This window comes from Drosophila sechellia, chromosome X, assembly GCF_004382195.2.
Source record: "Drosophila sechellia strain sech25 chromosome X, ASM438219v1, whole genome shotgun sequence".
NCBI classification, from domain to species: domain Eukaryota; kingdom Metazoa; phylum Arthropoda; class Insecta; order Diptera; family Drosophilidae; genus Drosophila; species Drosophila sechellia.
Window position 1 is genome coordinate 10513115 of NC_045954.1, and position 13714 is coordinate 10526828.

The 13714-nt window shown below is 41.4% G+C and overlaps 1 protein-coding gene across 1 annotated transcript in view; it reads right to left on the reverse strand.

Moving 5' to 3' along the window:
* LOC6617579 (midnolin homolog) overlaps positions 1 to 13714 on the reverse strand; it is a 33219-nt gene that overhangs the window by 18319 nt on the left and 1186 nt on the right. The window lies entirely within an intron of this gene.

Sequence of the window (13714 nt, forward strand, 5' to 3'; positions counted from 1 at the left end):
CTCACGCACACACGTTCGCATGGATACCGAATAAGAAAAAGAAACTAAAAACAAGCATAACCAAGAGACAAACCCCGCCCCCCCCCCCCCCCCCCTCACCAAAATAAACAACCACTGATTTATTGCAATTTTAACAAAAATTAGTGTTTCTCCATTTTGGGGCTTCTTCTAACGCATAAAATAATAATACATTTAAAAGGAAAACCATCGACAAAAGCGTTTCTTGTTTAATGAATTTAAATAAACGCTAGGAAGTTAAAATTATATTAGAGATAGTATTTGAAATTGTTTAACCAACATTGCCTATGGCGTTACGTAACGTAAGGAGCATAGCGTAACGTGTCTGGGATTTCTCACCTCCGACAGCAGCAACATGTTGCAGCGGCTGCAGGTGCCAGAGCAAGAGAAACTCACCACAGCGGCAAGTAACGTAACGTAATGAGAGAGAGAGGGAGCGCGCATCGAAAGGCAAAATGGGAGATATCCCATTAAAGAGGCTTTTTACTTATTTATATATTTAACAAGGAAAAAATATTGAAATTGAATGGCTTGCGAATATTAGTTGAAAATACAAAACAATGTATTGGGCATTGGTGGGTTTTTATTTATTTTTTTTTCTTTATGCAAATTATAGACAAAATAAAAGCAAATATTATTAAATTGAACTTTTTTTTCGATTTATAAAAGCCACGAAAAGGGTGTGTGTGTGTGTGGGTGTGTGTGTGTGTGTGTGTGTGTGTGTGCTGAGGTGTGGCTGTGTTTGGCTGAGTGTGTGCGTGTGTTTCTGTTTAGGCTTTTCGTCTGCGGGGGTGTCTGTGCTGCGGTGTTGCTGTGTATGTTTAGTCTGCATGTGTGTGTGTGTGTGTGTATGTGACTTTACGCAATAGGCAGCAGATGACGCCGACGACAAAAGCGACGCAATATGACGCGACGATGGCCAACAGCAAAAACAACAGAAACGGCAATAGCAACAGCAACAGCAACAGCGAAGGCCAAACGAGTTGGCTCGGTTGTTGGGTGGTTGGGCGATTTGGAAAAGGGGGTAGTGGGGGTCGGACGGGGGGCCTGACCCAGACAGACAGGCTGGAAAACTGAGGCGGGGAAAATGCAGACATCAAACTGTACAACCAGTGTTCAAAGTTGAACGCTCTACACCATAAAGCAATTAGAATGAACAAGTATTTATTATGGAAATTCAGTTATTTCTATTATAATTCCCATTTCACCAGACAGTTTTTCAGTCAGAAATTTTGTAATTAAAAGTTAACCGTATTATATACCATGGATACTACCCAATCTTAAGTTTTCAAAAATAATTGCATACATATTGGCGATTAGAGAGGATTTCTTACAGAAAACTAATTTTATGTTTTAAGAACTTTTAAAATATATTTAAAGATTTACTCTTCTTCGTTTTTCCTAATTGTTCAAAAAATGCATTGCGCCTCGTTCCATTTGAAAGAGCAGATTTCTACCATGAGCCAGCTTCCTTTCTCTCTTGAAAAACCTGAAATACCCCTATAGTAACTGAAGCGTAGCCGATAAGAAGGTGGCATCGTGACACCCGCAGAGATCAGTGGTAATATGGTAGGCTATGGCATGCTACCTCCACGCTCTTCACACGATCTCTTCCCTCGTTCTCCCCCTTTAATTCTGAAACCTTCCTTCCCCCTCCCCCGCCAACCATCGACGGAATATAGGGATATATACTTTAATAGGCCTTTGGTGGGGGCATCGGCGTTCGGCATTTTCCAGCTATGTAATTTCAAACCGGGATCCAAGTGAATTGCCCTTTGTTGTCATAAAATTCCACCACCTTGCTGTATTGCAAACGCTGTGTGCTGGTGTGTGTGTGTGTCTATGTGTGTATTGGGCATGCTGCGTAAATTATCATGTTTACTGCCTTCAAAGGAGGACGGGAAAAGGAAGAAAAAGAAGGTACAGGGTTTGCAGAGAGAGCATCACACACACACGCAAACAGGCGACGCAAGGACTCTCTGGCCATCTCTCTCACTTGCTCCTTTACACATGATGGTTTCGTAGACAGTGCACAAGGGTAAAAGCCTAAACAAGAAATCAACGAAATAAACTGAAAGCAAGCTTACTCCCGAAGCATTTATACCCATTTTCTAACTTTTTACCCCTATATATCGATTAAGTCTAAAGTAACTATAGAATTAACTGACTATATAGAAAAACCGCTAAGTGAAATGCTTAGAGGTTATGGTTGTTCAATATTTTATCCTTCAAAAATAATCTCTGTGGGCCACAAAACTGGAAACCTTATTGAAATACCCTTCGCAAGGGTATAAAAAAGTAGTAGGGGTGGTGTGGAAAAACAAGAAGAAGAAAACCTCACATGGCAAAGAGGAAAGAAGCAAGAGAAAACGAGAGAGCGTCGCATTGAAAACTGCACCGAGCATTGAAAATGAGCACGAGATTTTCCGCCAAGCTGAGAAAAACCCAAGGGAAAACGAGTGGCCAAAAAAAAAAAAAAAATTTGAGCCTGCCTTGGTGTGTGTGTATCTAAAAAAAAAAAAAAAAAATTCCACCTAAATGTCTGGTCAACATTTTTGGGGCTATCAAAGGGAAGTAAACGGGGGCTGGCGTTGACTGACTAACTGACTGATGGCCGAGTCAAGGGCAACTGTACACGAGCCCAACAGCCAACCGACCAACCCACCCACCCACCGCCACTTTAACGGAAAAGGAACGGAGAATAGAGAAATTCAAGAAAAAGCCTCTTGGTCGAACAGTTCAAGATGAATTGCCAAAAGAAACTATAGTACCTAACTCACATTTATATAGATACATATGTATGTACGCACCAAACTTCATATAGAAATCCAAGAAAGCAACGCTCTAAAGATATCAAAAAGATAACCACCAAGACGAATATATAGCATATCATCGTATCAGAGGGTTGATATCTATGCGGTCAAAGTGCTGCTGCTCCCCCATAAATTCCGGCATTATTCCCACCCTTTTTACGGAAAAGAAGTCCAGCGGAAACCGAAACTCTCTCAACCATTAAACGATTGCATAACCTATTCAGTGTTCCTTATTCTTGCTTGGTCACTTGTTTCCAGTTCCATTTCCATTTCAAGTTCAATTTCAACTTTGATTTCAATCTGCCGTCCCTTTCACACGGAAATGTCAGCCCAGGCTGAATAGATATAAATTTGATTCGTTCTCTAATCTAGTTTCAAATAGAGACAACATTTGATATATTTTACTTTATTTCTTCTCGTTTGCTGGCTATGCTGATAGAGTTTTTTATGTTATCAGCTTCTCATTCGAATTTTTATTGAATTTCATTTCATTTACTCGACTCGCTATCGGAAAAGTAGAAACGCGTTTAACGAGAATCGGTTGAACAACAGCGGAATCTGAGAGCCCGAATAATTTTCGAAGCTGACGAATTATTTGCCAAAGATATGAGGAAGTATTTCGTATTTCTCATATTTGCTCGACTACGTCTAGTGTGTACTCATGTGGCAACAGATACACATACAGACTGCACAGCTGCAGATAGAAACGTGTTAATTAATAGAATTTTAGAGGCTTCTTTGCCGCTCCAGCTGTAGATATACACTTTTCGGTGGGTTTTCGGCAACAACATGTGATTGAAAGTGGGCCGTCAACTTTTTCACAGATACAAATGACATGTGTGCCGGGGAACGAAGATACAATATACATATGTACTGCAAAGTGACACTTGGATGATCCATTGGATACAGTAGTGGTTACGAAAAAGGTAACAAATAAAGGGGAAATACAAATCCAATCTCCTAATGGCATTTTACATTACACATTTCTTTTTAAAGCGATCATACAATAGTATTTTACCCTTACCAAAACATTTAAAGGCTTCCCTTCTGGTTATTCAAATTTTCGGTATGGATACCATAGAGAAACGAAAACATTTAGATCCCTATCCTCTTTTTCGACCTGCACCACCGACTGACTGGGGCTCTTTTTGTGGGGTTGAATGCTACGATTGCTACCCCTAAAGGCTACTTTAAAGTCAACTAATCCTAACTTTGATTACTGTTGGGCGGCACAAGCACATATTCATTCATCTATCTATGTATGTATGTACGTAGTAGGCAAAAATTGGGCACACCCACATGGTCATAAAAAAGCGACCGCCACAGCCTGGTGCACCATCATCAACACCAGCAACCACAGCAGCCACCACTTTGGCCAAATAGAGGCAAGACCAAAAGAGGGCGGTGGGCGGTGGGCCACGGGCGATGGGAGGGGCAACGGGAAACGGGAAACAAAAAAACACAAATTTCCAGACCAGCTTTCACTTGAGCGAAGCTTTTCCTCCTTCAGCCGAACCGAACCACCCACAAAGAAACTTGGGGTTGCAACCACCGACCGACCGGCCGAACGTCGCTGTTGCTGATGAGTTTCATTAATTTCCGGACGAAAAGCTGCACCACCATCACACCACAAGGGAGCAAGGGCCAACGGCAGAAGGGCCAGGATGTGGGCCTGGAACGCCCCTGCGACCGAAGCTGGTGCTGACCATATGCTCTAGACCCGAATACGTAAGACCCTTGCCCCAAATTAGGGTATACTATTTAGGGTATATTTAGTAAATGTTTAGCCAAACGGGGATTACTAGTTAGGTGTGATTATCTAACAATCAATCGTGATATGAATACAGTTTTATAGATTTGCGTAGCACGCTAGAATAATTTGGATGAAAATCAAGATAGACAAATATATAAGTCCCGATTCTCGACTTATCCACAGTATTTGTTGATTAAAATGCCCGCATAATCATCAGCGGTATCTATGTGATCTGATCCACCCAACGGTGGGAGGTGAGCATCATCAAGGCTGTCAGCTGCAGTTTCACCAGCATTAAACCAACCCTCCTCCCAAAACGCCCCTTTTAGCGATTTGGTTGTGGAGCCCAGCCAAAGACTGTGACGGAAAAGTCCGTGCAAAGGGTTGAGCCAGCTGGAGAAAACCAGGAGTGTGGGCTGAGAGAGAGGCCTGAAAAATCGATGGCAACAGCTGAATCGCAGCTTTGTAGAGTCAACACTTCGCATTTGCATGCGCCAAAAGGGGGGCGTGGCAGTGCTGGAAGAGCAGGGGCGGAGGGGTGGAGGGGACTACAGGCAGCATCCATAACAAAGACAAATTAAACAAAGGAATCGACGAGAAAGGGGGGTGGCAGCAATATGCAGGGGACGGAGGATCGACGGCGGCAACAAACAACAATGAGAAATCACAGCAAGCGACTAAAAATAGCAAAAAAGCAGCAAAGCAGCTAAAGCAAAAAAAACATCACGCCCCCGCACATTGAAAATTCAACGCGCCCCCTTTTCCGCCCACTCTCCGCAATCGTGAATCGTCTTCCACCAGCACAGAAATCAGCAAATGCTTTTCTAATTTCGAACTATTGATTCAGAAGTTTCTATCTACACTACATCTGAACTAACTATACTATGTTAAATGCGGCGCAATGCAGCGGAAGGCATTTGCGAAAGGGCAAATAATGAAAGTGCTTCAAAATCACAGAGATAGCTCTAAGAAAAAGAATTCGGATGTTCATTAGATTCTTTATTTATTGTGATCTAAGCTCGAGGAACGGAAAGATCTCTGTATTTCGGCAGCTAAATCAATCTAAAAAATGGGAGACTGTTAGTCATAGAGAAATCGTATCATCTGATATTATATTTTTTTTTTAGATACATCTTATCCTATAAAAAAAAAACCCATAGCTCATAATTTTACATACAAAAATACACCATTTTAAGATGCTTTTGCAGTGATCACTGTAGCCGTATGATAGATGAATGTCAGTATATGAAAGGGGAGACGCATTCATTGGATCTCTGCAACAACAATAACGATGGCAACAACTGCAATAACAGAACATCAACGAAAACAGCTTTTTTTTTGCTTTTGCGTGTGTGTGTGTTTGTGGGGGGCTGCGCGCGCACACAAGCAAACAAAACCCACACACACACACACACACAGAAGCTTAGCAACAAAGAGCAAAGAGAACAATTGCCGGCCGGCCGAGCAAAACTGTTGATGGGGAAAAAAACGAACCGGAGGGGGGGGGGGGGGGGGAGCGGTTGCGGCGGAGGCAGCAAGCGGGTGGTGGGAGATGGCGGGCGGTCGCGTGAGAGGGAAACACTTCTCTCCGATGACGTTATTGATGCCATAAGTTGTTGTTTTTTCACTCAGCGTTTTTTAATGATCATTTTGCACTGAAACCAAATGCAATTGGATGACGCCGACTGCGAAGTGCAGCTTAGCTTTGGGTGCTCTAACTTTCCTTTGTTTCGTTTTTATCATATGTATACAATTATATGTATATTTTCTTTCAGATCGATGTAGCTACCAAATTTGTCTATCCGATTGTGTTTGCTACTCTAATGTAAAGAAACTATTTTCGAGAATTTTATTTCAAATTGCAAATTTCATTAACATCGGATCATTTGTTTTCCGTGCATCGAATTCACAGTTTGAACGAGTGTATGTGCAATTGAAAATTAGAATGAGTGTGTTGGTTGTGGGAAGCTGCTGATGATGATGTTATTTAGATTCCCCCTCAATTTGAAAGCAAATGCATATGTGAATGAAAAAACCAGAATCAAAGAATCAAGCGAATGCTGAATGAAATCGTTATGAAGGGGAGAAAACAAACGGGTAGATAATAAAGGGGAAGTCGTCAAAGAAAATCAATCTGCAAATAATTAGCGAAAAAATCGAGCAATTCTAATGGATGGAAGAATCGGAGTTTTATCTCCCCAAAAAGCATAACTAATTAGATATATCCGCTTTTAATATTCATTCCCTTGACTCACATAAAAAAAACACTACATATTTCCAACTATACAGTTTCAGAACTTCCTGTTTTCCCATTTCAACCGCTTTCTTGCCCTTTTTGCATTCTTGTTCCTAAAATATTCTATTCACTTTGCGGGCAAACACCGTTTCTTTGTCTTTTTGCACTTTGTGCACTCTTTTTAATGGCTGAAAATTTCGTTGAAACTGTAGCTAAAGGTGTTGAAAACAACCGAAAGAGTGAAAGAATCGAAAATGAAGAAGAAGAAGAAAAGGGATATTTTAAAGCCTCTCGGTTAATCACCGGCAATCTCGATTTGCATTTTTTATGGGCATAAACAATGATTTTTTGATGCGTTCGTTACTACCTCGGCACTTTGGTGGTTGGTGGCTTTCTTGCTTCTTGTGGCTCGACGGTGGTGCATTGACACATCACCCAGCCAACCACTGAAGAAACAGCAGGAAGAAAGAGTCATTGGTCTGGGCCATAAATAGACGGCGAATATGTTTCGGGTATTTCGTGGATCTTCTACCTTCTCTTGCATGCAATTTGGCACAATTAAGGCGAGTATTTGCCAGATACAAGATATAAAACGCAAACACCCCGCACAACAACCAGCAAACATGCAAACGTGCCGTTAGCTCAGATTTGGCCACTATTTAATTTTGTTTCTTGCAGATACACACAGACACACACCAATACAGGCACACTTGCTCACCCAACTAGGCATAGGCATTAGATACACACAACCGCAGCACCTTAAATAAACTTAAAAGACGGCGACCAACCACCCAAAACAGCAGAGCAAAGCCAACCACCCACCCGCCCACTAAAATCGAGACCAACCCATCAAGTGCACCACAAGAAAGCACAGCAGCTTTAATGCTGCAAATATTAAGGATTCTTAAATGGGTTTGCATATTCTTGCGAGCAAAAAAAATCTAATTCTGAAGGATTCATGTCTTAAGCCTTTCAGTGTGCTCAAGTCTAGTAATAACCTTTGAGAGTGCAATTTTCTCGCAGTGTATGGCACCAGACCATCCCATTCATTCACCATTTAAACCGAAGCGAACTGAACCGAAGCAGAGCAAAATGCGAACGAACTAGCAAACGAACGAACAAGCGCACACATCCTCCCGATTCCGCGATGCTTTCTATTTTTAATGCCCGGCAACTTTGTTGCACCGAGAGTTTTCAGTTTATTCTAATAATTCAGTGGGTGGAAAAACGCCAGGCTGCAGTGATGGGAAAATTTATTGAATGCGCCAGCAGCAACGCTGAAAAACGCTGATGAACAAGCAGCAGAAGAGCAAGAGCACGAGGCACGAGGCACGAGGCATGAGGCAAGGGGCAGGAGCGGCGAAGAAAAAGAAGCATTGAGGCGTGGCGCCATCTAGCGCCGAACAAAGCCAAGGCTAAGGCCTGAGACCATAAACAAATGGGGAGTAAAATGGGGGGGTGAGGGGTTGGGCACTGGGATTGAGCAAATAACGAAGGGTACAAAATGGCAGCCAAGGGCCATTTGGAAAAAGGGGGCGGCACTTGTGGGGCTTGGAAATTGGCCAAAGGTGAAGGCGGGGGGAGTGGTGCGGGCGGGTTGAGGTCAGCAGGGAAAGGGAAATGAAAGGGTGGAGCAGAGATGAAGCAAGAGGAAATGCGAAAGCAGGTGATGTGAGCCGGTGGTGCTGATGGTGGTGTACTGACTCTGACTCTCTGCATATGTACTATATGTATCCATATCTGTATCTGTAACTGTGTGACGTTACTTTCCCAGCAACGAAACGAGTTTTCACACGTACACCACCGATGTAGAAAGGATGTTGCGTTTAGGCCGGGCCCAAAAAACGTTGCCAAAAGACATCATACCAACATGATTTTAAATTCCAAAGAGTGCGTACACATTATGACAATCTTGAAGAAAGAATCCATATTCATCGAAAGTATTGAATTAATATTAATTTGAAGAAAGTAATTTCGCTTATGTTGGTTGTTTAAGCGTATTACTTTTTAAATCCTGTGCATTTACATTAATTAAAGTTTCAACCAGGAATGCTACTTGATGTTGTTTTCTTCTTTCCAAAGTTTCGACTAGCTTTGATCTATTTCGGTTCTAAATTTGGCAATCTGCTGATCAATTTTGGATAGTTTCGCTTCGGAAAAGGCCTTAAAAGTGCGGAAACTCGATTGAAGTGGGGAACCGAAGCGACCAAGTTGGCGGCGCGGGAAAGAGCAAGGAAGTGGGGGGTGGGGAGCAGAGCAAGTCTTGTGTAACCTAATCTCCGTGGAGAGAGGGAGAGAGAGCGCGAGCGGCGAACAAACACAGGCAAACAGAGAGCAGACAAATAGACAGGGGAGACAGAGAGACAAACAGACAGACAGAAAGAGACGGCAAGAGGCAAACAATGAGCGAAACAGCAAAGCAGCAGAGCGAACAAAGCACGCTTGTCCATATTCCAAACAAGATCTCCTCTTCTCGCCGCCTAATCAACAACGTAAAAAAAAATAAATAAAAATTGAAATAAAAATAAAAATAAGCAACGAAGAACTGCGCAGCACAGGCCAACAAAGAAAACTGCCTCATTTTTTTTTTTCACCCTTAACCCATGACGACAAAACAAACCCAACCCAGTGAAGTTTGATCAAACATGTCAGATAACAAAGATCATTTCGGCTTGCCGTGAATTTAAGAACCTTTCGTAACTGAAACCATAAAAGCAGTACCACCAAAGCGAGACGGATGTAGGCAGAGAGACAGAGGCAGATAGATAGAGAGAGCCACTAAGGCAAGCCCCAAAAACGCGTCCAAAATCCACCACTTGGCCCAAGAAACTCAACTCAACACGCGTCAAGAGGCCAAAACTCAACATGTGACAAATAAAAACATTACCAAACTTCTATTTAAAATATTATATTATAATAATATTTAATTCAATAAAACGAAGTACTTTATAGCTATACCAACTATGTTCCAGTTAGACAAGTTGGAATGTAACAAAAAAAAATGCACACGCGCCGCTAGTTGATGACGTCGCCACGGTCAAAGAGGCCCCGATTTTTTGCGTACTCCCCGATGCCCCCCACCTATTCGCTCTTGCCTTAAAGTTAAAATCGTAAATAGAGACAAGGAAAAGGCGCATACTAAAATTAAAACTGTTGATAATACACAAGCCCCAGGGCCATCGAAATCATAGGTGGTGCTTGCGTGTGCGTTGCGGTTCATATTCAATTACGTAGCTCTATCTGAAGAACCCTAAGGTGACATATGTATGTATGTATGTATGTATGTACATATGTAGTATATAGAGGCCGGGAGGTTGCGTGGGGAGCGCAACTTGGGCTTATGTCATGCCACATACATAGAGCACACACCTTGATAGTGCGCTACTACTAATCGGGAATGAAATGATGGGTTCGAGGGGGGAACGTTGGGTAAGGGGGTACAGCCTGATAGGAATGGGACATCTAATCTGTTTGCATTATTCTGATACGACATCATGTCTCCTCTATGCGCAACCGGCGGCACTCGATACAAATTTCATATTACATCGTACTCCACTAACAGGTATTACCTACTTGAAAACTTTGCTTCTGATAAATAGAAATCTCATTGTTTAATCTGAGAGCATCTATATAATTAGCTTTCCGTTTGTGTTACTAGCAGCACATCAGTGTTATGTTACATTTGTGTTGGTTGGACTTGAAATCCGGTTTCTTGTTTATATGGAAACAGTTCAGTTCGGTTGCGTTCAGTTCAATTCAGGTTTCTTTCACCACCACGTGTTAAAAAGGGTTGATATTGCTAAAGACAAAGGAACATAACTTTGGTTTAAAATGTCCTATGTTATCTCTTCCAATTTAATATTAACTATTATTTAAACTATTCAAAACATGGAAATGCTTTAAGAATATGTTTGAAATCAGGTATTTTACGTTTTCATCACAAACCACGTGGTTTCGTAGGGTTGAGAGTTGGCCCTTCCCTTCCCTTCCTCTCCTGCTTTTCCATCGTTTTTAGCATTTGGTCAGTTTCTCTGTGGTCGGCGACCACCTTTTTTCCATGCCAGTGCTATTGGATAGTGGATTTGGTGACCCGGAGATTCGCGTTTGGGTTTGGTGGTGTTTGGACGGACGCCTCTCGTCATTCATTTAACATCCAGCTCGGATGGTGGTGACTTTGCATGCAGCACGATATTCTCATTCCCATTCACTGATGTGTGCAACATTTTTGCCCTTTCGCTGCCCAGACACGGCAAGAAAAACCGATGCGACAGAGTCAAGCGTTTTAAATGGCAAAAAAGATAGAAAACAATTTTAGTAGAGAGGAAGTCAAACCTAAATGTATCTATAGCCATTTACGGAAAATTGCTAAATTGCATTTGGTTTGAAGAATATAAATGGATTTCACAGGTGGATGTTGCTTTCTTTTTGAGATTCAATATAAAGCTGCATTTTTTTCTGTGTACGCTTCATCTTTTACCTTGGCTGATGCTGCTTCTTCTTACTCTTCTAGCTGGTGGTGGCTTCTTCTTTCTCCACTTCTGTTTCGGCTTTTTCTGCGGGTGTTTTTTTCCTTCTTTCTTTTGGGATTGGAATTGGTGGTGTGAATAAGCTTTTACCGAAAGGCTTTTTTGCTTAGGCTTAGGTGGTAGGTTTTTCCGCATCACTCCGTATATATATGTATATATATACATATATATATTATTTGGCGGGGGTGGCATCTATGGCTTCTTCTTCTTCTTCCTGTGCTTTTTGTCATTCTTCTGCTTTTTGCTGTTGTAGTAGTTGCATTTAGGGTATAAGCCAACATATGACATTCAGACGAATAAGCGCATGTAGAAGGGGCGAGGAGGAGAGTCCATTTTCGAAATGTCCGATAAGCGCAGCCTGCCAACATCATCATCGAAGCAGAAGAACAAGAGAGATGGAGAGGTGGAGGAGGAAAAAGAAGCACCAATTTGATTGCAGAACAAAGAGAAGCAGGCACAAAAATCTCTGCAACACACACACACATGCGCGTGTAAAACACAGAGGAAGATGAAAAAGAACTTCAAGTGGAGGCAACAGCACCAGCAACAACAAAAAACGAGCGGCAAGAGATGAGCGTGGAAAAAAAACCGTGACGCCATTGCCCATTTGCTTTTGTTGCCCTGCTGCAAAGTGGCATAAAACAGATGCAACAACACGGCGAAAGAGGAGGCAGAGGGAAGAACAAGAAGCGAGTGAAATTCTTATCAGTCAAGTATTTTTTTTTCGATTTTTTGTTGTTGTTAGTAAAGCCCAGACAAAGGCGAAGCAGGCAGAAAATGAAAAGAAGAAAAAGAAAAAGGGGAAGGGCAGTCACTTCTCTCAATTAGAAATCTATTTGCAGAAATAAACGCAGCCGAGCAGAGAGCGGGATGCAAGAGAGAAAAAGCGAAGGAGACAAGAAGGAGAGAGAAGCCCGCATGGTTGCGAAGCCTCTGTAATGCACCAACACACAGCTGCACGCAGTGCATGTACAAAAACCAAGCCAAAGGAATGCAGGCCCTTCAAAAAATCACTTTTGACTTTTCAAAATCCTATTTTGCCGGATTTACCAGTCTGAAGTTAAAGAAGTTTTCGAAACTAATATGCAATAGATTAATCCACACGATAATGATAGTATTTTTATAATACATATAAAAAGTCAACATAAAAGATTAAAACCAGACTGGTAACAACAATCGCTGCAGTAACAGTAACACTGCACTAACATTAACAGTTGCAGCTAACATTTGACTTTTAACAGCACAATGCAACTAGTTGGAACAATGACGTAGACGCTGGCTGCGCTGCCTCCCTCTCTTTTTCTTTTCTTCTTTTGACTTTTCGATTTCTGACTCGCCTCGCCACTTTTTCTGTTTTTGTTTGTATTTTTTGTTGTACCGTTTTTTTTTTTGCCGGTTTTGTGTTATGCGCACATTTGCTACTTTTATTTTGCCTTTTTTGCGCTGTTTTGTATAAATAACAAATAGATTATGAAATCGCATGCAGTCTATGTGTACATGTGTGTATGTGTGCGATTAGATCAATTGGCACACCCCGCCCCCCTTCACCCCTCAAACTCCACCACACTCGAGCTCTTTGTGCTTAACCCTTCAAACATGCCATTATTTTGGAGGTTATATCAATAATAATCATAATAATAACGAGAACAGCAAGCAAATCAACTAAACAATGGCAACTTAGCGACTAAAAAACAAGCTCACACACAGACACGCACACCTCTCTCGCTCTCTCTTTCTATATCTCTCCCTCTAACAAAGCTCAACAAAGGGGTTAGAGAAGGGGCTCTGCGGAGGGGAGGTGGAGCGGAGAAAGAAGATAATCAAAAGCATTTTAACCAAACAAAGCTCGAAAAAAGAGTCCAATAAACATAAAAAAAATATTTTCACCAATAGAAAACTCTTAATATACTTGGCTTTTCACCTGGACCATACGATTTCTTAACGCAAGGGTTAATTGGCTCAGGGCTTATTCATTCCTCAACAATTTTGCCATAAAATTTATCACACTGAACTTTTCACCTGACTCTCAAGATAATATTGTTTTCGAAACATTATTAGTTATTTCTGGTGTATTGATATTACCTCATTGGCACAATCATATGATCATATGAAATGACACACTTGTCCAAACACAGGCTTATTCAACATTAACAATCCTTTTCATGTAGCAAATATAATGCATAGATTAATAAAGTAATATTTCAACATTCAACATACGTCCCATCAATTTCAATTTGAAAAAATCATTCAGTTCCTTTAAGTATTAAACAAAAAATAAAATCTCATAAAAATTGGCGATCAGAGCCCCATAAACTGTTATTAATTTTTGAATTAATAATAAACAACAACTTGACTGCCAAAAAATCAC